Here is a 27,316-nt window from a genome sequence, read left to right as displayed (position 1 = left end):
TTTGTGCCCATCTCTACTCATGACACAGAAAGCAAATTCAGCACATTTGAAGACATCTGAGAAATTAAGTTTTTAAGTAGCCTTCTTTAAACAAGATTACATATTTGTCGTGGGTTTATTTTAAAACATAAATACAGATATAGATCTATAAGACCTTCTACATACATACAGTCTCAATAAAATCATCATATCACATGTTCTTCTGGCCTCCAGAAGACAGAGGAAGCTAGAAGTCGTATAATTTCTCTTGGCTCCAGGGGGTTAGAGATAATTACAGATATCAGTCTGCTTTAGTCAACTCCTGCTATCCCCTGGCAAAATAAAATGCAGAAAAGACTGCAGCTAAGTTAGCTCAGAACCAGCACAAATGTTTTAAATGTAGGGGGATGTAGATTCAGCTTCCAAAATTTCCAGAATATCCTCTGCTTGAGAAATTAAGAGAGCCGAACTGAGACCCACTTTGATAAAACATTGATTTAGTTGGACTCTGGTCTGAGGGCTAATTCTAACATACTTCCCACAGTGTGAAGCGGAGAGGGGCAGTGGCCAGCTCTTACCAGTCAGTTGAGGAGATGTGGTTAGTCAGCCATGCAGGGTGTCCTTAATGGCACACGGGGTTGCACTTTGGAAGAGCTGATACTGAGGGTCAAGCTAGATGTACATGTTTTTCCAAAGCCACACAGAAGCTAGTGGGGAATGGCTAATAAAAAAGAAAGGAGAGCCCAAATGGCCTCTGAAGCCACCGCAGGGGAGCTCCTGCCTCCCCCTCCCACAAGCCATTTCCCCATGTCATAAGATCACAAGGGGAGGTTTCCCCCCATTTTTACTGTTCCACATGCACAGAATATTCCATGTGGAGTAGCAAAAACAGATCCTTCCCCGCTCAATATTTTGGAAAATGACTTGAGGGGGAGGGAGCCCTTACTCCCCCTGCAGAGGCCTTCTGAGGCCCTTTGGGGTTTTTTAGTTTCCAGAACACTCAGGGTCAAGTAGATTTCCCCCCCCCCCCCACCTCATTTATTTTTTATTTGCGACATTCATTTTAAATAACTACTTTCCCCCTGCTGGGCTCTCAGGGCGTATCTTTTTTGAAAGGATCTGTAGTCCTCCTATTCATCCTCCTCTTTGTCAGCAGAATCCCTCCAAACTTCATCATAATCCTTCTCCAAAGCAGCCATATCTTCCCGGGCTTTGGAGAACTCCCCCTCCTCCATGCCCTCCCCAACATACCAGTGCACAAAGGCCTGCTTGGCATACATCAGGTCAAACTTATGATCTAGATGAGCCCAAGCCTCCACAATGGCCATCGTGTTGCTCAGCATGCAGATGGCTCGCTGTACCTTTGCTAGGTTTCCACCAGGCACCACCATGGGGGGGGGGCTGGTAGTTGATGCTCATCTTGACACCCATTGGGCACCAGTCCACAAACTGGATGAACCTCCTGGTTTTAATGGCCTCTATAGTGTCATTGATATCTTTGGGTACCATGTTCCCTTGGTAGAGCAGGCAGCAAGCCATGTACTTGCCTCGGTGAGGGTCGCATTTCACCATCTGGTTGGAGAACTCGAAAGAGGCATTGGTGATTTCTGGCACCGAGAGCTGCTCATGGTAGGCCTTTTCAGCAGAGATTATGGGGTTATAGGTGGTCAGTGGGAAGTGGATCCTGGGATAGGGCACCAAGTTGGTCTGAAATTCTTTTAGGTCGACATTCAAGGTACCATCAAATCTCAGGGAAGCAGTGATGGATGACACAATCTACCCAATCAGCCTGTTGAGGCTGATGTATGTTGGATGCTCAGCATTGAGATGCCGGTTACAGATGTCATAGATGGCCTTGTTGTGCACCATGCAGGAGCAATCCAAGTGCTCCAGCATAGTGTGGGTGGTGAGGATGGAGGTGTAGGGATCTACCACTGCTGTAGAAATCTTTGGAGCAGGGTATACCGAGAACTCAAGCTAGGGTCAAGCTAGATATTGAGGTGGGTAAGAGCTAGATACCTGTCACCTCTGTCTCGATGGCATCTCCAACACCTCTGCCCTTGCCCTCATGGGGCCATGGACTCTCCTGAGATGCAACAGACCAGGCATTGTTAGTGCTGCACATGTCTGTTTTCCTTCAGGCAGGTGGCAATCCAACCAGAAGACAGGGGAGCATAGCTGCCACAGTCCTTGGCAATCCACTCAGACTGCATTTCCAGCCCAGCTCCAGGAGCATTCTCCCTGAGACATCCATCTGACATGTAAGTCTGACTCGCTCACTCAGAAGCAGCACAAAGGTTGCCTCAACCTGCCTCCAAAAGATGCATGCACAGTCATGAGTATGGATGAAGAGAGCAGGCAACCTACGCCCAGACATCCTCCTTACATTTGGCGGTTCAGTACCACAATTCTCTCCTTGTTTGTTTGCTTGCTTGTGGATGACAGTAGCTCCACGCCCCTTCCTGCCCGATTTCCACTCCCACATCTGTCACTTCCCCGTAGGACTGCCCCTTCACATATCCCAGAGGATGGTCTCTGGCTCTGGGCTGGTACGGATAAGGTGGCTCCAGGTGTTCCAGGTTCCAGTGCACGTTTTTTTTGTTCTACTACACAACACAGCAGTGGTGCAGTGGCATCTTGGAGGCTGAGGCCACACTTAGCTTCCACACATCTCCCTTCTTCCTCCTCAGATGCATTTCAGGGAACAGGGTGGAAACTGGATTGCTGCTAAAGGGGATCCACACTTTTATTTGTTTGTTTGTTTGTTTATGCAAGCAGAATGCATGTCATTTATAGTCCGTCTTTCTCACTGAGACTCAAGGCAGATTACATAGTGTCAGATTATTACAATCAGTATCATGGACATATCCATACAGTGTCAAGGACATTTCTGTTAACAATACCATAGGATAAATAAATAAAAGTTTACAAAGACATAATATTAGCAAGGATCCAATACAGAGTTCAAGAATTGCTGAAACAGAACAGAATCAATTCTAAGACTGACATTAGACAATATAGTAAAGAGTCCAGTAACACCTTTAAGACTAACGAGCTTTATTGTAGCATAAGCTTTCAAGAACCACAGTTCTCTTTGTCAGATGTTTTTACTTTTCCAGAGGAGGAGTGTGTGTATTTTTTATTATTAGATAAATATCCTTATTAAATATAGGAGAGGATATCAGTAGCAAGGAAGGTAAGTATTTTTTTATTGTGCAGACATTACCTCTAAAATTGCATGATACTTCTTACTCTGATCTCATGTCTGAATAGGTCAGAAAGTTACTCTAAATTTAATGGAAATTTTGAAGTCATGGGGGAAAAAATCAGGGTTCTTCCATTTATTTCCCATGTTAAATAAAAATCTGAAATTGTTGGAGTGGGCTTCTCACTCTCTTCCTCCTGTCACTTTCTTCAAGACAGCCAGTGGCTGAGAAAGAGCTGAAATGCCCCGGGAAATGCAAGCGTTTGGAGGAAACTCTTTCCCCTTAAGAGATTACTCCCTATGTCCCCCAAATCTCTTTCTGAGACTTTGGAGTATGGTGGGGATTTGTCACAACCCGAAGACTTTAATTACTCTCCCCAAAATCCTAATGATGCTTAATATCACCAAGGCCTCTTCTGCATGGTAAACTTTACATTGGGATTTCTGCATATTCAACCAAAGAAGATTGGATCAGTTTGTTTATTGGTTTCGGCCCCATACTACTTTGATCCTTTAATTCTACACTTCAAGGGAGTCAAATCAAAGTGGTGTCTGTTTTTTATTTCTACACTAGAAAAATGCCTGATTCTGCTGTGGGCTTTCAGGACTCATCAGGACTGGTCAGTTTACTCAGTTGATTGATAAGGAAACATACAAAGGGTGTTTTGTGGTTTTTTGGGGTCTTTTTAATAGCATTAATGTTACAACATTGCAAGTTTGCCACTTAAATAAAAAAAAAACCTCAGGAAAAAACCTTGATTGGTTGCTGCTCAACCAATCAGGGTTTAATACTAAAGAAATACTTATTAATACTAAATAAAGAGTAAGAACAGGAAACTGCTATACCGTATACTACCTTGGCACATGCATCACAGTTGTTTCTGTCTGAGAGAGAGGGATAAAACTGAAAATAGAAAACATATTTTGTAGTAGAAAAATGAAGTGTATTATTTGGACAAAAACATTCTCAAACATTCAGAACTGAGCTAGCTGTATGTTTGGATACTGTGTTAAAACTTTTTAATATTGAAAACTTTTAATATAGAAAACATTTAACTGTTCAATAGTATAGCAGATATGCATATAATCATGGACAGAAATATTCATATTTAAACAATAAATAGAAACTGGGAAGTATGTTGTACATATATGCAGTAGATGCAGAGGAGTTAGCCGTGTTAGTCTGTGGTAGCAAAATCAAAAAGAGAAAGCTTACGCTACAATAAAATTGGTTAGTCTTAAAGGTGCTACTGGACTCTTTTTGATATATGCAGTATAATCAAAATTCTCATTATCTAATGTTGTATATTGGTTTACATAAATATCTTCATACTATACATTCAGAGTGAGTAAAACCTTAAATGGCTTAAAAACATTTCAGTTATTTCAAATGAGAAAATATTTTCTTTCTTAGAGCTCCTCAGAATTTTAAACTTTCATTGTAAAAATAATTTTTAAAAAGTCAACAAAACCCAACAAAAATAACATGATTAGGTTGTTGTGGGTTTTCCGGGCTGTATTGCCTTGGTCTTGGCATTGTAGTTCCTGACGTTTCGCCAGCAGCTGTGGCTGGCATCTTCAGAGAATACTTCAAGCAGTATTCAGACCCACCCGAAAAATACAACAGATGCTACGATCAGCAAAAGACAGTAGAGACCCCCTCACCTCTGCAGGAGTATACCGTATACCCTGCAGCTGTGGACAAGTGTACATCGGGACCACAAAGCGTAGCATCCAGACAAGAATAAAAGAACATGAAAGACACTGCAGACTTGGACAACCTGAAAAATCAGCAGTGGCTGAACATAGCCTAACACAAACAGGGCACAGTATCTTATTCCAGGACACCAAAATACTGGACAACACTTCCAACTACTTTGTCAGACTGCACAGGGAAGCCATTGAAATTCACAAGCATAAGCAAAACTTCAACAGGAAAGAAGAAACCTTAAGAATGAACAGAGCATGGTTTCCAGTTCTGAAAAACGCCAGGCTAACAAAACACTCTACACCCGACAATAGCCCTGCGGAGAAGATTAGCACATCAAGCACCAATCCATATGCAAAAGAACCTCCTCAGGATACAGTGAAGCCTCCCGCCATTAGCATTCCACACCCTGGGAAACTCTTACAGGAGGACTCAGCTCAACCCCACCCCTCCTGAGTAGATACAAATGACCTGCCAACACCTTTTCCACACTGTGACACTGAGAGATCTCCGTCTTTTGGTGCTACACCTCTGAAGATGCCAGCCACAGCTGCTGGCGAAACGTCAGGAACTACAATGCCAAGACCACGGCAATACAGCCCGGAAAACCCACAACAACCATCGTTCTCCGGCCGTGAAAGCCTTCGACAATACATCTAACATGATTAGCTCTGTATTTCAGAGGGAAGGCTTCAAATATCTAAACAGGTACATATTGTATAGACATGGGCATGAATCGAAATATGAATCAATTTTTTTGACAAATTGGGTTGATTTGTGTTTTGCAAAAACGCGTTTTGTGGGGCCACAGTTTTCACAAAATTCATGACTTTTTGGCCTGATTCGTTCGATCTGTGAACAATTTGTGATGCCAGACAGGCTGGCGCCGATCCATTGATTCCCTAGGCAACATAGGCCCGGAATGTCTGCAAACCTTTTGTTGCCATTGGAAACCCCACTCTTAGCCCACATAACCTTGATAGGCAGCTCTCCTTGCCAACTAGTGAGCTTCCATTCTGCCCTATATAGTGAGGAGGAGGGAGGTTAATCCCCTAGACAACTGAAGAGATGAGCCTTCTGTAACCATGTGAACACCAATCTCATCCCTCCAAACCCTGTTAGGCAGGTCTGTCTTCCAACCAGAGAGCTCCTGTTCCTCTCTATGTGAGCATTTGTTATATAAGGCACCTCTCTCTGCCTTGTGCTTTTAGTTCCAGTAGCCAGAGAGAGAGGGAGGATCTATTGCTGGGATTTGGAGTGAGAAAGAGTGGAGTTGGGAGCTTTTGGCTGGATTTGCTGCTGTGTCAATATAATCCTCTTTCTTATTTACCTCATTTGTCCTTGATGGGAAGATCTTTGGGTGAGGATGCCTTTTTTTCCTCCACCCCACCCCACCCTTGTCTTAGGCCTTTGCCTAGCTCTGGGGCCTAGCTTGACTGAGGCCTCCTTTATATTTTTTTTGCTTGTCTTTGTCTCTTCTTAATTCTTTCTCTGCTCTTTTGAGGGCTCTGACTCTTGTTGTTTCCTTTGGTTTTATTTTGTACACCTCTCTTGCCTGGGAAAGTGTGGTGGTTTTGAGGGCTTCCCCAAACCCCAGTCTCAGGGCCCAGCTCTGGGGCCCAGCTCTGTGGGTTCCAGTCAATGTTTGCAATCTTAGCCAAACTGGGAGGGTGGGTGGAAGAGAGTCTGCTGAAATCTCCCTGAGCTGGAGCTTCACCAACATGGCAGCTTTCTCCAGAGCAGCATCCCAGGAGCAGGATGCCCAGGAAGAAGGTAGCAGCTGCCCGCCCCCAAATGATCATTGAGAGCCCTCTTGTCCAGCAGGCTGGTGACTGGAGGATTGATTTGCAAAAGCTGCTGCTGCCACCAGCTTTCTCTGGCTCTTCAGGCAGCAATTCTAACAGAGAAGGGAAGGACACTCGGACTTCAGTTCCCAGGAAAACTTGTGAAAACAATCAAGTGCTCTCCACATGAAAAAAGTCACTTGTAGCTTGGCTCTTAGCTGTTTTGTAAAGGAGTTCAGCATAGCCATTACAGCTACTCATAAAACCAGGACTGTATTTAGAAGAATGAGGGAATGGGTTTACTATAGCCTCTGCAAAGAGAATGAGGCTGGGTCCTTCATCTGAATAGACCTGTTTAAAGATGCCTTTGGAAAGATCCCATCTTCCTTGTTTGGAAAAAGAAGACAGGACAGCAATCCTTCAACCAGCAAGTTAGCCTTCTCAATTTTGTACTTTTCTATTCCACACATAATACTAATATGCTTTGCTAATAAAAACTGAGAAGTGCAAATTTCTACATACTTACTCAAAAACAGTTCTCAAGAGTAACCTGAGAATGAGTCTAATATTGTCTTTGTAAGAAGAATGATGCAGTTCTTTCTGAGAGTTAGCTCACTGAATAAAAAGGAACTTGTAACTGAGTAGACCTTTATCAACATGGTTGGGGAGGCCAAAATAGCCTGGGAAAAGGTCCCTCTGACTACAATCCTAACCTCCTTACTTTGGAGGGCAGGGACACGACACCCACTCTCCAAACAGTAGGACATACCACCCAAATAACCTTCTCTCTCAATTTTGTACTTTTCTGTTCTACACATAATACTAATAAACATTGCTAATAAACACTGCAGACTACAATTCCATGTGTGCTTACTTGAGAAAAATACCCAAGAAAACATGGGAAGAAGTCTCCGCAAGTAAAATGAGGATGCAATTCTTCTTCCTGAGAGTAGGGTCATTGAATAAAAGGCGAGTTTCATCTGAGTAGATCAGCTTAGGGGTGGTCTTGGAGGCCAACACAGCCCTGGAAAAGCATTCATTCTAACCCCAGGGGCCATCATTCTAGTCTGGGGACTATCGTTCCAGACCTTGGGGACTGAAGGTCCAGTCCTAAGCTGGTTTACTCAGAAGTAAGTCCCATGTTATTCAATGTCCCATTTTATTACTCCTAGGAAAGGACTGCAGCTCATTTTACTTTCAGGCATTGTGTCTGATCTATTCCCTTGGTTTTGTGATCCATTCCTAGTTTTATTTGTACATTTGCAATGGAGTGGTCTATTGTCTTCAGCTGCAAGTTCACAAGACTTCTAATGAATTAATTTCAAAATCAACTCATCAGATTTGTTAACTTTGTTAACTTTGTTTATGGTAAATTCATCTGGAAAACTCATTTGTGGCAAAGTTTGTTGCATCCATAGATTGGGTATGTAGTTAAAAATGGACTTCGATTTTGAAGTCATGTTATTTATATAGAAAGGATGGGGAGGTACAAAGGAAGAACAATAGCATACTTGGCTCTAGGACCTAAAAATCTTAGCTCTCCCAATGGCCAGACTTTTACACATGCACAGGTAGGATTGCTAGCTACAGGTTAGGAAATTCCTGGAGGTTTGGGGGTGGAGCCTGGGGACATGGGGTTTGAGGGGGAGGGAACTCAGTAGGGTATAATGCCATAGACTCCACCCTCCAAAGCAGCCATTTTTTGCAGGGGAATTGATCGGTGTAATCTAGAGATAAATTGTTAATTCCAGGAGACTTCCACCAGGAAGCTGACAACCATATACAGCTTACATCAGAAGTATATTTGCCATACTATGATCTCATAATCTATGATAGGTAGCAAGCTAAGCAGCAAAAAAATGTTTTCCTGAAAGATAGCTAGGAGACTCAGAAACTTTCAAAACAAGCACAAATTATTAAATAGCAAAAGTTTGGCTTGAAATTGTAGACATTTAATTTTCCAAATACATGGGACAAAGAATCACTGGGCTATATTATATTCTATAAAATTACCTTAGAAATTAAATTATAGAATTATAGTTTATGTTAGGATATAGGCAGACTATGAGAAAATTTTATCACACTTCTTATGATCATATGACTACCATTTTATGCATTGTTTTACTATGTTAGCAGAAAAATTAATATCTAGATGCATCTAAGTTATTTCCTTCTGTGACTTAGAGGATAGACTTAATGCCTATCTTTTGTTGCTTTAAATACCATACTTGCTTTTCAAAGACATGTGTGATAGCTACAGTGCTCCTCAGAGTGCACTTAAGTCCAAGCAATGAAAGTGCACTAATGCCTATTTATTCTGCTTGTGAAAGTCCTCTCAGCTGAGAGAAGGAAGGACATGCTATCATACTCCAAATACTTAACAACCTTCTTCACAGTTGCTGGAAGTACCAGCCTTGTCTATCCTTATACATACAGAACAATGTGCGTTACTTGAAATACATAGAATAGGCTGGATCACACAAATCACATGTTGATAATCTAGGAAAATATGGTTTTGCCATTCTTACGCAGTCCTTGTGAGAGAATGGCTGCAATCTTTCCCCATTAAACTCAGAAGAAGTTCTGACATTGCTGTAAAAGTAAGATAGTAGGTGGCTTAGCTGTGTGTAAATGGCATTTGCAGGATCAAAGGCAGGAAATTAAGTCTTGGTAGGGAAAAAGTATTCACGACCAAGGTGGAGGAACAACACAATCAGGGAAAAGAGGTAAGAGGCAGTGAAACAAATTAATTAAAATAAAACAAAGATATATGTTAGCAAATTGGAATGACATTACAATCATGACTGCAGAGTTTGGATGACTCTCTAATGAATATCATAGCATTGTACTACTTCTCAGTTAAGTCACACGATTAAGGCTATTGACTCCAAATGTGACACATGATTACAACCTGTCTTCAAGGGCAGAAAATAAGTAACTTATAAAATCTGAGCTTCTGATACGGAATGCATACCATCAATTATGGAAGGTACCACCAAATCTAAGGTACAACAGCTTGCTTAACAGTTTGAAGAAATGACAATAATGTGTTGTAGTATTATTGTGTGCATGGAATCATATCTGTTCTTGTTCTACTACTTCACAGTAGTTATCATAGGAATACAAATATTGGCAAAAGGAGAACTTATAATAAGGAGAACTTATTCCTTATTCACACACTTAGAGGTAAAACAAATATAAGTTGGTGATAAGTAAAGTGAAATAAAAATTGGAGGAGCACACAGGACTAGAAGCTACTTCAGATGCAATGAATGAATCACAAGACGTGCAATGAGGAAAGGGGCTATGGCTTGGTAGCAGAGCCTCTGCTTGCATGTCTCAGGTTCAATCCCCAGCATCTCAAGTTAAAAGGATCAAGCACTAGGTGATGTTAAAGACCTCAGTTTGAGACCCTGGAAAGCCTCTGTCAGTGTGAGTAGAAAATACTGACTAGATAAGGGGTCCCCAATGTAGTTCCCACCAACGCTTTTTCTGGTGCTCACCAAGTGTTTTTAGAAAGTGGGTGGGGTCAGGTGGTGCTTTTGCCAAGCATGGCTTTTGATTGGCCATTGGCGTATTGATTGGCTGTGCAAATTTTTAAAAACATTGCTTTGGCAGAAGCTGCTTCTACAGCACAAGGATCTTCACTGTATGACTGAAGGTAAGCTGTAGCAACCATTTTGTGGCTGGCTGCATCTACAGCAGCAGCCATTTTGTGGCAGCCATATTGTTGCTGTGCTCACCACACTGTGTCAGAATTCCAGATGTGCCTGCAGACTCAAAAAGGTTGGGGATCCCTGGACTAGATGGACCAATAGTCTGATTTAGTATAATTTAATATAGGATCATGTGATCCTCAGTAAGGAATCATTTTGTGTAGGAGAAGTATGAAAACAAACATCAGGGTCTAGGATCATAAAATGCACAAAGCTATTATTAAAACTAAAATCTAATCAGGAAAAGCAGTCACTAGTTATGCACATGTAATGGGCTGTAATAATAAAATAGGACAGAGTTAAATGTAGGGTTGCCAGTCCCTCGCTCCCACTCCCCACCTCTGCTTACCTGGCCAGTGGGGGAGGCAAGGGCCCCCCAGGGGCGCGCTTCCGGGCAGCATGGTGCACTCCTGCAGGCCTGATCCAGCCCAATCCAGGCCCAAATTGGGACCAAATTGGGCAGCTGCAGCCTCTAATCAGCCCAGATTTGAATGGATTGGGCCACTGTGGCATGCAAGAGCGCTCCTACACTCTGCAGCGGCCTATTCTGGGCCAATTCTGGCCTGATTTGGGCTGAATTGGCCCAAATCTGGCCCGATTTGAGCCACATCAGGCCCGATTCCACCCCCCACCCATGGAGTGTGGGAGCACTCCCAGAGTGGCCGCAGCCTGCATGATGTTGTCACTTCCCAGAAGTTACATCATTGCATGGGTTTGGGAGCATGCGCGTGTGAAAGAAAGCAGAGTGGGTAGGTGCCAGGTCCCCCACCTCCCACCAGGAGGACAGGGGTACCTGGCAACCCTAGTTAAATGTGAAACCTCTTAATGAATCCCAATTCAGTAGTTTCATGCTGTCACAGTCCTTTTGAAGTTCTTTTGTTGAAGAATGGTGGCTTTCAGGGCAGAAATAGCGTCATGGACACTCCCAGGACTTGTGACTCCATATTACTGGCACAAAACTAGAGGCTGGTCTCTGTATTTTTCTAAATTAGATTTGAATAAGTGGGTGACTGTGGCAATTATCCCTCAAAGTCCTGCCTTCCCTCCAAGTTTTTGAACCAATACTTGAGATTTTGGCTTCATGCAAATCCCAGTGTTTGTAAGCCAATCAGAGCCAATGGAACTCCACTAGACAGGAGTGAGTGAGCAAGCCTTATTTTTAAAGGGGAGGGGAACATGTTGAATAGTGTGTATTCAGCGTGACTGCACCAGCTTTAGGAGGATCCACAAAGAGTCCACACTTTGTTTGTTTAGTAAAGGTGTATAATACAATTTATTTATAGGTGGATATAGAGCAATATATACAGGTTACAGTCCAGAGAGACAAAGTGCTTCGCCTACACCTGGACTTGCAAGAAGCCCCTACCATATTGTACATAGTAGCTATTTATACATGTAGACACCCAATCAGATACATGCATGAGTTTAGCTGAGTCATTCACTTCATGGTCTCCTGACTCTTAACTTAACCATCTGACTCTTTGTCACCTGATGTGTCTACCTGTCATACTGATCGTTCTGATCTAAAGCCTCTGCACACTGGCTTTTGACACTTAGATATCAAAAGAACAAACTTCAATCCTCATACAGAATTTGAGGCTCTGAATAACAGTGTCAGTTTAGCCAGGTCTTTATTTGGCTTTTAGGTAGGATTTGGGGTTGGCTTATGGAACAAAGCTTGCTTTATTGAGACAAATAAGCATCCTGTTATGGGTTTGACATACCAAAATTATGTGTACAGGTTCTGGGGACAGGGGATCTCTCTGTTGAAAAGGCAACCCTGAACCTGTGGAGGAGCCTGTCAGTTGTGGTAATAGGTTCCGGGGGAACCAAATCTCTCCTCAGTGTTTGTTTATATTAAGGGAGGTTCATCTACAAGTTTTCACTCTCATTGAGAAAGTCTGTGTAACCTCTGGGGGTGAAGTTGAGAGCCAGTTTCAAGTATTCCACACAAGACATTAACCCTGATAAATACTTTATTTGCTGTTAAATAAAAACTTCTTGTTTATCGCCATTTGTGCCTTGTTTGTCCAGAGAAATATTTATGGAAAAGCAATTCTATTTACCGCATAAATAATTACAACAACATTCTAGCAAAGTCCCAAATATGAGACCTGAGGCGGCACACAGCTTACATTCCACCAGCACTTTAATATACTTTAATCCAATGTCATTAAATTACCTGATTGTAGGTGGTTGGGGTATAAAAAGAGACAAAAAGAGAACACATTGTAGGACTGGACATTTTAAGAAAAGGGCCTATTGACCTGTACATGTACCAGTAAAATATAGTAAAGTACTAAAGATAATAAATTCTTAGGTACACATGCAGCTGACACAGAGTTAAATTCTTCTCTCTTCTCCTCCCCCATATTTGCCATAGGACCCACAAGAATTTGTGGGGGCATTTCATTTTCCTCTGCATTTCCTCCCCCACTATTTTCTGGGCCAGGCAACAGCCAGTTGTAAGGACCCCATTCCCCTTGAGAGGGCAGGGGATCCCCGCTCCCACCCTCCACTGTCCACCACCACTCACCTGACTGGCAGGGGGGTAAGCACAAGGAATGGACTCTGGAGCCCCAAAGCACACCCCCACGCACTGCGGAGCATTTCTTTGTCATGTGGGGAATGACATAATTCCCAGTACAATAAGGATTTGAAGGCCCCCGCTCAGGGCTCAGTTTTTAAAAAATTGAACTCCATTACCCTTCACTGTTTTTGTTGTTGTTGTTGTTCAAGAGTGCACATGTGCTTCACTCGCAGGGTAAGTACTTCTAAAGTGCATGCCCACCCAAACTCCCTCAGTCCCCCAGTTTGAGCTCTGAGGGACTTGGCAACCCTATCCAGTTGTGTGGTGGTCTGCTGTGCCAAGACACGGGGTGCATGTAGTGGGTCTGTTATGGTCACTGTCAGTCCTGTCTCCATTGAGGCTTCCTCCATCAAGGAAAGGACATGGGGCCTAGAACAGGGAAGTTTTGGCCTATCCCTCTGTTACTTCCCAAGCATGTGCTTTTAGAAATCAATGTTTGACAGCCTCAGCAAAATTGCTATGGTTGCCTAGTAACCTCCAAAATGGCAACTGAGAGCTCAGTAGGCATTCTTTTCTTAAAGCTTCAGGCATTGTTTCTATTACTTGAGGGCAGGGCTTTTTATAAGTGGGAATGTGGTGGAATGGAGTTCCGGCACCTCTTGAAAATACTTGGCAATAGTGTGTGAAATTAATATTATTTCAAAGAATTCCGTGTGTTTCTTTCTCATTTCCTTTTTGAGAGTTCCGCCACCTCTTTTCCCAGAAAAAAAACCCTGCTTGGGGGGCTTTTAATCTCCCAATCTATTTTTTTAGACTTCATATTTTTCTGTAATCCAGGGCTTCTGGTTTGTAGAGAAATCCCCTTGTTGGTGGCGAGAATTAAAAAGAGATAAGTTTGCAGAGTTTGATATTAGCACACTGGAAATAAGTAGACAGACTTCTGAGGTTTTAGCTCTATAAAAATACTTTTACTACATATCAGGGAAAAGGGTACATTTGGTAAGAAAATAAAGAATATCTAACTAGCTAGCTACATTTTGATGGATGGAGAGAAAGACTGAGATAGACTGAGAACTGAGACTGAACTGAACAAAGAGCAATAAAACCTTAGTATATGTTGCTAGCTAATTGCCCCCAATAAACTGGCTTATCCAATAGACAATCCTAGATTCCTTCATTTAGACTAAAAACTCCCCTTTCTATGGCAGGGACATTACTTGAGGCCTAAGTGGTCCTATGCTAACTAGCTATCTGACTAAACAAATAGAATAACAATTTAACTCTTTCATGACTGAACGTAGGATACTTGCAAAAATCCCAACATCCTCTACCTGTCCTTGGCTCCATTTTGCAAGTATATTAATCTACATTCTATGGTCCAGTTCAGAATTAGATATATGATTTTACATGAGTACATATTGATTTATAGCAACATTTTAGTATAGGATTTATAGGCCTTCCAATGAGAATACAGTGGTACCAACCTGCAACAAAGGTACTTAGCAGGTAATCTTTTAATTCATTTATCAAAGCACCCACACAACACATTTGGAGACGTGGAGTAATAATAGCTTTTCAATTTCTTACAGAAGTCTTGTAATTAACTAAAATAATATTTTTGTACATTTTTACTCTCCACATAATCTTTCTGAACTTATTCTATCTTCTATAGATAGCAACACTAAGAAACCAGTGGAAGCTAGCAAAGTACAACAATAAATTTGTGAAAGCTTTCTATTCCACTGCTATTGTATCTTCAAAGGGCCAGCCACTGGATCATTCCAGGTGGTGCACAGCCTATTAAATCAGAGCATTCTCTGCCAGAAGAAAGAGATAAAGTTCTGCCCACTGTGGAAAGCTTGCCTCCTACACTGCAGACAAAATTACTCTCTTTTCAGCATGATTGGGAGACCAGCAGTTTGACTACAGTGCCCAAATAAAGGGTCAGTTTTATACAATCATCTGAATGTAGCAGTACATTTTTTCAAAGACAAAACCACTTGGAGCTACAGGAGAGGACATAACTGGTTGGAATGTTTTTGTGTTAAAAGCTCTCTGTATATATTATAAAACAACAGGTCAGATAGAAGACCAAGTGAAAACCCTTCTCAGTGGCATACTAATTTTCTGCATGCAGGCCATTTTGTCTTGGTGAAAAATTTAAATATACAATCTCTTACCTGAGTCTGAAGTGGCATAATTCCAGAAAAGCTTTACCTCTTGATTCTGCTGATTGTATAAACTAGCCCATGGAGGCTGCAAATTGTGACTCAGAAACTACAAGCCACTTGCAAACAGTCCTAGGGTAGTTCTTGAGCAGTTTAAACAAGTGAGTTATTGTAGATAGAGCTCGGACATGGGAGAACCAGGGTCAATCCCTGCTCAGCTGTAATGCTCCAGGGCCTGTAGTCTGTCTCTCATCTACTGTATCTCACAGGGTTCTATAGGCTCTAATTTTCTTCTGGTATATCAGTGTAACTATTACGTATGGGGGGCACTTTTAAAACATGGATGTAGGTGATGGCATGATGTCATTTTTGAGAAAACCCGGAAGTGACATCAGTCCTCTCTAGGAACTGCCAAAAACTCTATGGTTTTACCAATGGTCATTTAATGTTTTAAAAAAATCTACCACTTGGCAAGGTATTATCTGTATTGTCTGTATATCTTCAGTTTTCAAACCAACATATAGAGGAATGCAGACAACTGTGATCCATGCCTGTCTGATTAAAAATAGCTTAGATTGTCAACAAATATGGAAAACAAAACAATGGCCCACAGACTGGAAACACGCAGTCTATGTTTTATATATTACAGAAAAGCTTTTGTATGTGTGGATCATGAAAAGCTATGGATGGTGTTAAAAAGAAACTGGGGTGTCACAACATCTGATTGTTTTGATGTGCATTCTGTACTCTGGACAAGAGATTACTGTTAGGACAGAATATGGGGAAACATAATGGTTTCCAATTGGCAAAGGTGTCAGACAAAGATGCATACAATCTCCCTATCTGTTTAACCTCTATGCAGAGCATATCATAAGGAAAGCTGGATTATATTTAGAGGAAGCTGGAGTTAAAATTGGTGGAAAGAACATTAACAATTGGAGATAGGCAGATGACACCATGTTACTGGCAGTAAATAGGAAAGACTTGAAAAGACTATTGATGAAGGTTAAAGGAGAAAGCGCTAAAGCAGGGTTATAGCTGAACATCAAGAATTTAATTTAATTTAATTTATTATATTTATATTCCGCCCTCCCTGCTTTCGCAGGCTCAGGGCGGATAAGAAGACAAAAATAATGACTACTGAGGAAGCACACAATTTTAAAGTGACAATGAGGAAATTTAAATTGTTCAAAATTTTCTATTCCCTGGCTCAATAATCAATCAAAAGGGAGACTGCAACCAGGAAATCAGAAGAAGACTGAGACTTGGAAGAGCAGCTGTAAGGGCACTAGAAAAGATCCTAAGGACGTCTCTCTGGGGACAAAGATAATTCAAACTATGGTATTCCCCATTACTATGTATGGATGTGAAAGCTGAACAATGAAGAAAGCTGACAGGAAGAAAATTGATTCATTTGAAATATGGTGTTGGAGGAGAGATTTGTGGATACAGTGGACGGCCAAAAAGACAAATAAGTGGGTTCTAGATCACATCAAGTCTGAATTATCCCTAGAAGCTAGAATGACATAACTGAGGCTTTTGTACTTTGGTCACATAATGAGAAGATAAACCTCGCTGGAAAAGTCTATAATGCTATGAAAAATTGAAGGCAATAGGAAAAGAGGAACATCCAAAACAAAATGGCTTGACTCAATAAAATAAGCCATATCCTCCAGTTTGCAAGATCTGAGCAAGTCTGTTCAAGATCGGACATTTTGGAAGTCATAGGGTCACAATAGGTCAGAGGTGACTTGACAGCACATAACACAGACGCACAAACACAGAGAATGGTCAATACCTCGGAAGGCTTAATTTATTAGGAACATATAGTTCCATTACTTTCACAGTCTTAGTATCTGGATACAGTCCTATGCACATGTACATGGAAACAAGACCTGAACTGCATGTACTTTCTTGCAAGCAAAGTAAATGTGCATGACTGAATATATATTTTGCCTGCTTTTTATCTCTGTGATTGGAGTGGCCCTCTTGTTTTTCAACTTTAATATTTTGAATGAAAACTTTCCACTTTAAATTTGTTTGTAAACCATGTATTAAAGATTTGCAAATGAAAAGAGTCCATCATGTATACTGGTCATAAAATAGCTATGCCTTTAGCATCAGATAAAACTATTATGAGTGATATTATAGCAGGAATCATTTACACATGAGTAAGGAACTTCAGCAGTTCAAGGATGCATGCAATGTTTACTTTTAAAAGTCATGGTGAGATTGCCAAGCATAAGGCCTTTGTTCTCCTATGCAGCAGGTTTTGGACCATGACTCTGTCTCAGAAAACAAAATTTCAGCAGGACTTTATCTTAAGTTGATATGAGTTTTGTGTGCATATGTATGTGTACTTCTTAGTCTGCATGGGTTTTTGTTTTATATTACTTTAATGATTTTATTTGTTAATTGATTTTATGAAATTATTTATTCGATTTTTATCCCACCTTTTTGATGACAGGCAAAACAGAAGTTTTGTAAATGAATAATACTGGTAAACAAACATCTAGAAACACTATTATAATACTTAGGGCCATGCCACATATGATGCTGGGAATAGATAGCCAGCGTTACCATGCTGGGGAAAGGTGGTGGATTGTTCCCCCTCTATATCATTTCCCTGACTGGTAATGGCTTTACTAGGCTACTTTTAAACCCCAAGAAGAAAAAAGAAAGGCACAACTGGGGAACCCAGCCTTCCCCCCTCCAGTGGTTTAAACATTCTGGGAGGCTCCATTGCAAATAGGGGAAATGGCACACTGTGAGAAGATTGTATCCCTTTGACTCTCCCCCCCCCGCCGATTTTCAAGCCCCAATACACCTGTTTTTTTGCAGCTGAAATACAGCTGGGGATATGATCATGGATCTCCAGCATCATCTGTAGTTTGACCCTTCATAGTTCTGAAGGTAAAAAAAGCAGTGATAGGTAGAAAAACGTGTGTGTGTGTGAGAGAGAGAGAGAGAGAGAGAGCTTTAAGAAACACATTACTAAGGAATAGATTTTTTTTTAGGTTACGTGGTTATTAATAGGACAAAAATTAAAAGATGAAAATAATTTCTTTTTTAAAAAAAATCTTTATTATTATCTTCATATAATACACCAAATATGAACAAAATCAGAAAATTTACAACAATATAACCACACAACAATCAATTGATTTTTGTTAACAAACTTTGAAGTAAGAAACATTTCAATAACAACGTACCTAATTTTTACCAAATATCAGACAACTGTATCAACGAAAATAATTTCTACTACTTGCTATATCTAGGAACAAATACTCCATCTAAAGACTTACTACAAAATTCTGTAAGATTTGGTTGGCATGCATATTTGTGATATGATAAAAATAAATAAATGTGGATTAAAAAAATTATTTAGTTAGGCTATATTGAGAGTATGGAATAAATATAAAGTTAGGTTGTATTCTAAAACTCCGCTTTGGATTTCCCCCCAGGAGGCTTCTTTTAGAAGAAAAATGATATTTAAACATAAGAGATTAACATATTGAGATATACTAGATTTTCCACAAGGGGAATGTAAAATGAAAGTGAGAGAGGATCTGAATACACAAGGTTATACATGTCAGTGGTTTTTCTATGCACAATTAACAGAGCAATTTAAAATTGCCAAAATAAATTTGGATTTGATCAAATTATGTTGGTATTTGAAATGGAGCTATGTATGTGTGACGACCATGTTATTGCTAAAATGTATCGGTTTTGTTGAGACTGGAAACAAGAAGAACAGGTGAAAGAAAGTATGTATGATAAAATGGGCAAAGAATTTTGATAATAATATACAACTCAAACAGTGGGAGAATATGTGGTTGAAAAGTCTTAAATTCACTTTAAATATGAGTTTGAAAGAAAATTTTTATAAAATGATGTATAGGTGGTATATGTTGCCAGAGAAATTAGCAAAAATGTATAAGACTGCTTAGATAAAAGCTGGAAATGTGAACAACAGGAGGGGTCATTTTATCACCTGTGATGGACATGTAACAAAGCAAAAAAAATTGACAACAAATACATCTAATTATCCAGAATATTTTAAAGACTAATGTTCAAATGAAGTCGGAGGCCTTTTTGCTGGGATTAATGGATAAATAGCTGGAAGCTACACATGGCATATTATGATAACAGCAGCGAGACTATTATATCCTCAAAAATAAAAAGTTGCAACATTACCTAGAGTAGAAGATTGGCTGGACAAATTGATGGAATATGCTGAGATAGCCAAATTGACATCTTTAATCAGGGAAAAGACGTTAGATAAGTATTTGAGCATTTGAAAGCCCGTTACTGACTTTTTGTAAGAAACAGAAAAAAATGAACTAATGACCTGTGCTTTTGAAGATTAGGGAGAGGGAAGGAATGTATGGATGGAAAGGAAAAGTTGTTATTTATGATAACTTTAGAGTTAGTATATAATATGTAATATTGTTAGAGCTTTTCAAATAGAAAATTGGTATGTATTCCTGTCTCTCTCTCTATTTTCCTTCTTAATTTTTTCTTTCCTTTTTTGTCTGTATGTTTTTTATCTAATTCTAAAACTTTAATAATACTGTATTAAAAATTCTGCTACATTAAATACTGTCACGTTCTAAGTTCTAAGAGGCTAATTAATATTTGTTAATTAAATAGCACTTTAGTGCCATATCTTAACAGGTTTCCACAGTAAGCCATATGTGTGAAAACACTACTAATCGATCCTAACAAATTTAGCAGACTGCTAAACTCATGTATTTGAAATGCAGTAGAGTGTGGTGAGGTTTAAGAAAAAGCACTGACAGACCTACTTTGCTAGACTCTGAAAAGAGGAAGTTTAGAGCAAAATCCTTTATCACAGGGGACAAGTGTATTCATCCTCATTGTTATGCTCTAAAGTACTGAAGACAAGTATACTCATCTTCATTACCTCCTTCCTATTTTCAGATAAAAGTTCTGCTTTCCTCTTTCAATGTCTCCTTTTAGTTCTTTTTAACCCTGAGAAGGTTCTTTTCTAAAGATGATCTCTGGTGTACTTCAGTTCTGACCGTGGGCCCAATTTACATATCTGTTATTTACACATTTTTAGTGAGCATGCAGAGATATGGATTATTTTCATATTGCAGTATCTTGTTACCAATTTGCCAATGTGATTCTGTTAGGGTTGCCAGCTATAGGTTGGAAAATTCCTGGCGATTTAGAGGTGGAGCTTGTAGAGGGTGGGGAAGGACTTCAGCAGAGTATAGTACCATAGATTCTACCTACCAAGGCAGTCATGTTCTTCAATGGAATGGATCTCTGTCAGTTGTGAATCTGAGATCAGTTGTAAATCTGGGAGATCTCCAGTTCCCAGTAGAGGCTGGTAACCCTAGATTCTGCTGACAGTATCTTTGGTATGGGAAACCAGTATACAAATGGAATCACAGATATGGCTTGAGCAAGATAATGACCTTTCTGACCCTGTTTCCCATCTCAACGATGTTAGTACTAACAGCTGTGCAATTCTTTTTTTTAAAAAAATCATTTAATGTTGCTTAAAATGTTATTCATTTTTATTATTTTCATTCCTAGTTTTATTTTTTATTATATTCATTTTACCCATCCTCCTCTCTCTTTACTCTACAGTGATATATTCTAGAGCTAGTGCTGGAACTTTTTCAGTGTTTCCAAATCAGCTCACCTAGTCTATCAAAGCCAGCAGACTGGCACAGGACAGAAAGTTTCCCCAGGATTCTTGTTTTCCCAGTGTACAGAGAGGCACCATAGCTCAGATGCATTAGAGACAACATCTAAAGTACTGGGCAACGCATGGGAAGAGAGAGTCACTGCTGGCTAGGCTAGCTTGGCACATGTCTGTTCTCGACATGCTGAGCTGGCAGTAACAGCCTCCATCCTGTACCATCCCCAGAAAACAGCACAATAAGTGGAGGAGGGGAGGAAGAAAGCCTGCACCTCATTTCCAGTATATCCTATCCTCTTCCCTGCCTTTTCCTCCTCCTGATCTACATGAGTCAGGCAACCAACTTCCAGAAGAACAAAAAGACCTGAATATGATAACTGTTAATTTTAAAAATTAATTTTCACCATAATCATGAGATTTACAGAAACTGATTTTTTCACAAAGATATTTGTTCTGTTATTAGTGAAATATACGGATATGTAGAAAGACTGAAGGCAGATTCTTCATGGGAATCTGTTATTTAAGGCAGAGAAATGGAAGTACCAAATGGAAATTCTCCAGAAGGTTGCCCACCTTCATGGGCATGATACAAACTTGGAGTTAGAAAAGCTTCATTTTGCAGAAGTGCCTTCCAGTGACCAAAAATTTAATCTGGACCCATGACAGGTTTGATTCTACTGCAAAACATTTAGTCAAAACACCTATAAAAAATTGGGAGAAGTCAACAAGTGAGTAGGAGACGGAGTGTCCTTCTTCCACATCACCTTTTGCATCATCACCATGCTTCAGTGTACTCTAAGAACTATCCAGGCTGTTTCTATCCTACATTAAAATTAGAAATGCACACTAGAACATGGCTGACAGGATTTTGGCTAGTAGAGCATGCATAGTGGTGTGCATCTAAGTCACTTGGCAGCCAGTCAAGGCAGAAACATCTTGCTTGGTCATCAACTGAAGGAACCCGTGCTCCTTGGCATTCTCAGATCATGTCTTTCCTCTCCAAGGAGCTTCTGAACCTTGAGAAAATTGCCAGTTTGAGTGAATCTCAGCTGAGAAGCTTGAGCTGTGGGGAGTGACTTGAAGTGTGCAAACACTGCATTTTTCATCTGCATGCTCTTCTCTTCTCTCCTATTTAGGCTATGGTTTCTGTAGATTAAGTATGGAGAATTATGTTTAAATATAACGTTTTAAAATTGAATACTGTCTTAGGTGAGGAAAAATATCAAGCTACTACAATGCAAACACTGTTGGGCTCCACAGAAAACAGACTCTAGCATTATGGAGCAAGACTGTATCCAGTGGGGTGACTTGTAGGGCTGGCCTTGCTCAGGGGCAGAGTGGCAGAGCAAGGCTCAGCCCAGGCTGCAGCACTGCTTCTTTCCTTTGCACAGACCAGCCCGCCTTAGGGGTGGAGCAGCAGAACAAGGTGCAGACACCTTTTCCCCTCAAAGACTGTTGCCAGGTGTCCAGTATTTTGATCTTATTTCCCTGACCCAGTCAAAGAGAATAGCAGATTGTTTTGGTCAAAACTTGACACCTGGCAACCCTCCTAACCACTCTCCAAAAAGCCTTCCTCCATTCCATCTTAAATGGCTCTTCTTTAAACGGATCAGTAAATTAAGTTATAGGAAGATTTCTAAGGCTGGAGGAAGGCTTCAAACTGCTAAGTGAAATGGGAAGATAGAGGTAGGATCCACCCCATTATTTCCCTGTGTTTGTATACAAAATAATGTTATTGCCAAAGGAGAACATTGACAGCTGTGCACTTGTGTAAGGGAATAAGTTGCAATGACAGTTGTATATTTGCAGTTGCATTTTGCAAGTTTCTCTTCTGTTTGAGATGAGGAAGGGAATACTTCCTAGATTCACCACTAGACAGAAAAATAAATAAAAATAGAAAGAGAATTCAATGTAAGTTTTTTCTTTTTTCATCTTTTAAGATAAGGAGTAGAAATAGGTCAGAATCTTTAATAGAACTTTATATCAATATTCTTAAAGGCTATGACAATTAGTTACATTAAGTAATAAGCATTGTTATTTTTAATAACTGTCATTGTTTAAAAAATGGAAAGGATAAGTCGTAGTAATAATGAAATAAGGAGTTTTCTATTATCAAAATAATAAGCTTCTAGGTTTGAACTTCATATGTGTAGCATATGTGGAAAAAATACAAATAAGGATTAATTATCATTTTAATTATTATCGTGATATCAGCAAAGGTTATGATTTTTGTACTCTGTATTTTAATAATCCTTGTAACACATAGCTTTATATTTGTCTTGTTTGTCCCCGTCCCCCCTTTTTTTCTGTACTCCCCTTTTGTTTTAATAATAAATAAATACATTAATTAATTAATTAAAAAAAGAAAATAGCTAAGAAAATGGCAAGAGTATGTCTTGTTCAGTATCATCATCATCATCATCATCATAACATTCAATTTATATACTGCCCTTCAGGACAACTTAATGCCCACTCAGAGTGGTTTACAAAGTATGTCATTATTATCCCCACTCTGCACAAACAATGGGAATTGTTGCCATAATGCTCTATTTGTAGGCATCTCAGAAGCATCTGGATAGTTTGTGAAAGAAGCTGGCAAGTTGTCTTTTATCTGATCCAGCAATGCTATTTTTGCATTCTTATTTTTTCCTCTTAATGTAAATTTGTCCTGGTGAAAATTCTAATGAAGATGCTATCAGAATATGGTTAAATTTATGTGTACATGTTATAATTGAATTAGTTTATATATTTAAATGCTGTTTTAACATTCAAACATTTTACTGTTTTCATGTTTGCTACTGTGAGGACTCTGAATGGAAAGCCAGCATAAAAATGTTTTAAATAATAATTGAAATAATAAATTGAAGCTCAGTTTGCTTCTGGCTCAGAACGTTTCTCTCAGTGCAGTTCACACAATCTTTACAGTTGAAGAGCCTGATGAAACTGATCTTGATTACCTTTAGTATACGTTGGAGGTGAAAATAAAATATTGTGAAGTGTTGAAGCATGTTATCGACAGCTCCAGAAGGAAGAAAAATTGCATGGAATGTAGGAGACAGTGGTTGTATCTCTGTAGTATGTGTTCAGGAAAAGTTGGATTGTTGTTCCTTTGACTACCTTTATTTTTACCTGTGTTTAGAGGTGTGCACTGGGAGAAAATTCGAGTTTCCCCTTCTAGGTTTACTGGAAGTGGGAAACTGTTCTGGAATAACCCGAACCCTGAAGCGGCAAGCCACTTCGGGATTCATGACTTTAAATAACTTTGGTATGCTCCGTAAAGATTTGGAGCATATTGAAGTGAGGGGGAAGCTTAGCCCCAGCCCCCCAGCCCCCACTTATCCCCACCCCCACCCCTACCCCCATACCACTTACCTCTCAGGACCTGAGGGAAGGCCAGCTGGACAGCGGGAGGGTGCGCTACTGCCACCTCTGCCGCCGTGCCGGCCAGCTGGGCAACGAGGAAGGTTGGAGTTGGCTCCTCCTCCACCTGCACTGATGCTGCGCCCGCCAGCTGGGTGGCAGGAGGGTGCACTGCCACCACATCCGCCACCATGCCAGCCAGCTGGGTGGCAGGGAAGGCTGGAGCCAGCTCCTCCATCACCCGTGCCGCTGCACTAGCCAGGTGGGCAGTGGGGAAGGCCGGAGCCAGCACCTTTGGCACCCACGCCGCTGCTGCCACCACCGCGCCACCCAGCTGCGTGCCGGGGAAGGCAGGAGCTGGCTCCTTCACTGCCCATGCCGCCGCCGCTGCTGCTGCACCAACCAGCTGGGCTGTGGGGAAGGCTGCAGCCAGCACCTTCATCGCCTGCACCACCTCCACCGCCACCATAGGAAGGCTGGGTTAAGTGGGGTAGTGGGAGGGAGCCCTTTTAAAAGGCCCCGAAGCCTTCCGAAGCAACCGAAATCGCTTCAGAAAGCTTTGATTTGGGGTTTCCAAATCATGCTGGCCCTGACTCGGGAATACCGAATATACTTGAACCCAAATCCCAAAATGCACATCCATGCCTGTGTTACAAAGAGGCAGCATTTGATTAAACATAATCTATATATTTAATTGGATATTTTGAATAATAGTTTTAATTTATAAAAAAAGATTACATTTGAGCCAGGAGTGAGTGCTGGATTTCAGTCACCAATTTTTTACAGTGCAATCTTATGCAGAGTTACTTTAAGCCTGCTGACTTCATCTGATTCAGACTGCATAGAATTGCAATGTTCCTTTGCTAAGGAACAGCAAAGTAACACTGTTTCCTGTCCTTTTTTCTGATAAAGGAGCGGGGATGGGGCAGGGGCAGGAGGAAGGGGGAATGAGGAAGGGAGGGGGGAGTAAGTGGCCAATCCTTGCAAGTGCTCTCCTTCTCTGGCAAATGCAGTTCTCTTGAAGGAGAGTACATTTTTTAAACTGCCCTGCAAGGAGTTAAATAAGCAGGCTTGCCTTAGTGCAGCCTCCATTTTGTGTGGTGTGTGTGGTCTGGCTGCCTGGTAGAGATCTGAGACACTGCCTGCCAGCTGTTGGCTCTCTCTGCCCTCTGCTTTTGAGTGGATTGGATCCTGCTGCCCCTGCTACACCTGGAGGACTTCTGCAGCTGCCTGGTTTCAGAGTTGTTGATTCACTGTTTTTTTCCCTGTCTTTGTGGGGAGGGGGTTAGCCTGGTGTCTGGGAGGGATAGGGTTGGGAGGGATTTTTTTTTTTCAGTTTGCATTTTAAAAACTGCTTTTTTGCTCTGTGTGTGGGGTGCATTGGTTAGGCTTTTGTGTGCATGGTGACTTTAGTTTCTGGCTTTTGAACTGGGTTATATTTACTGCTCGTTTTATTGCTTGTTCTTCTCGGGAAGGAGGTTTTTTTTATCCTGTTGAGGGTGATTTGTTTTTTGTGTTTTAGAGTTCCTATTAATTTTATTAAATTCACTTGTTCTTGCAGGGGGCTGGTTTCTCCTGTTACGGGAACTTTTTTATAGAGTTTTTGCTTGCCTTTTTTTGCTAGGTTCTATATTCCATTGGCATAGAAGTTTGGTTTGATGTTCAATTCTTGTTGGTTGTTCTTCTTCTGGGTGGGGAGTGTTTGTTGGGGTGCTTGGTCCAGTTTATTAACTTATATTACCTAGTGGTGTGTTTGGAAGTACTTTTGGTTCTTTGAGAGGGTTGTGAACTTTTAAAAAGTGTTTTTAAGATAGGCTAGTTGTAGGTCTTGTAAAGTAAAACTTAGTAGTTTTTAGGGACCAAACAAAGTTTTTTCTCCTTTTAATAAGCTTGTGTAGGAATTAAGAAGAGTTCAAGTTTTAGTCAAATTTATAGATAAATAGGCCACTCATAGTGACATTTAACTAGGTTCCTGCCACCTTTGTTCTTGCTCCCTTGGAGCAAGGCCAGGCACATTAGAAGTAATTTGGGGGGGGGGGTGTCATAGGCTTACCTGTAGACACTACTGGGTTCAGGGGTTGCTTGATTCCTGAAGAGGAATTAAGCTGCTTGCTAGTGTAGATAGTGTCACGTATCTAAACAGGGCCTTTTAAAAAGAGATTTTTGTGTCCATCACCAAGTTTAGACCCACACAACCATTAGCAAGCTTTCAGAGCACGTAAAATTCTCACTTTTGGCTAAGTGTTTTGGGTGGGTTGGTAATTTAACTGTTCAATAAGGTTAGTTACAAGTTAGTGTAGGTTCCAGGGGGCAGAAAAATGAGTGACAGGATACCAGAGAGGGTCCCTGGGGAAAGGGCAAGGGACAAGAATAGAGGGAAGAAAGGGAGGGGAGGGGGAGGGTTGCAGCTCTCCCTCCACATGTATGGAGGAGGCCCACCCCAGCACAGCTGCTGTTCACCAGCCTGGCTTTTGGAGATAGCAAGAGGGTTTGCAAGGCCCTTTTTCCTGAGGCAGCAGCAGCAGAAGCAACACTGCCACAGGTGTCTGAGGCAGGATCTGTCACTGGCAGGGGCCTGCTGCTGAGGCTCCCCTTCCTCCAGCTGTTGAGATCCAGAAGCAGGAGGAGGAGCAGCATGCGATGTCTTTGGAGGTGGGCTAGGGGAATGTGATTTTTCTGTCCCTTGAGCTCACCCTCAGGACCCAGAGGATGTTGGAGGAACTGGCAAAGGGATTCACTGATGGTGGGCCTTCCCCAGTTTCCTCTGAAGCCAGTAGCAGGCCTTTCAGGCATGCTTTAGAAGATACAGCCGCCCTGCTAAAGAAGATACAGCTGCTCAGGTCCAGGAGTGAATAATTGTTACAGCGTTTAAGGGTCTACCACACAGTGTTTGGCCACGCCCCTGAGGAAGATTCTGTACGAAATCTGAGCTTTTCAGCCGGCCCCAGATTGGGTGTGCAGCCGTGGATTCCCTTACCATGTGTGGACATAGCTGTGCATGAATGCTACTTTATTTAAAGAAGATACAGGACACATTTTGTTTGGACCTTTGTATTTTTCAAGTTTAAGGAAGAATCATTGTATAAATTGTAATTGGTCATCTCACTGATTGGTTTATTTATATAAGAAATACATATGGCCCTTTGGGCACTTATAATAGAGTTGTTTATTAATTTGTAATTGTTGTTC

General features: G+C 41.0%; 1 pseudogene; it reads right to left on the bottom strand.

Moving 5' to 3' along the window:
* Positions 1-1,109: 1,109 nt before the first annotated feature.
* LOC129324582 (tubulin alpha chain-like) lies at positions 1,110-24,569 on the bottom strand (annotated as a pseudogene).
* Positions 24,570-27,316: the final 2,747 nt, after the last annotated feature.

This window comes from Eublepharis macularius, chromosome 1, assembly GCF_028583425.1.
Source record: "Eublepharis macularius isolate TG4126 chromosome 1, MPM_Emac_v1.0, whole genome shotgun sequence".
Classification (NCBI taxonomy): Eukaryota; Metazoa; Chordata; class Lepidosauria; order Squamata; family Eublepharidae; genus Eublepharis; species Eublepharis macularius.
The sequence above is the reverse complement of the archived record's forward strand: the minus strand, read 5'-3'. Positions and strand labels throughout refer to the sequence as shown.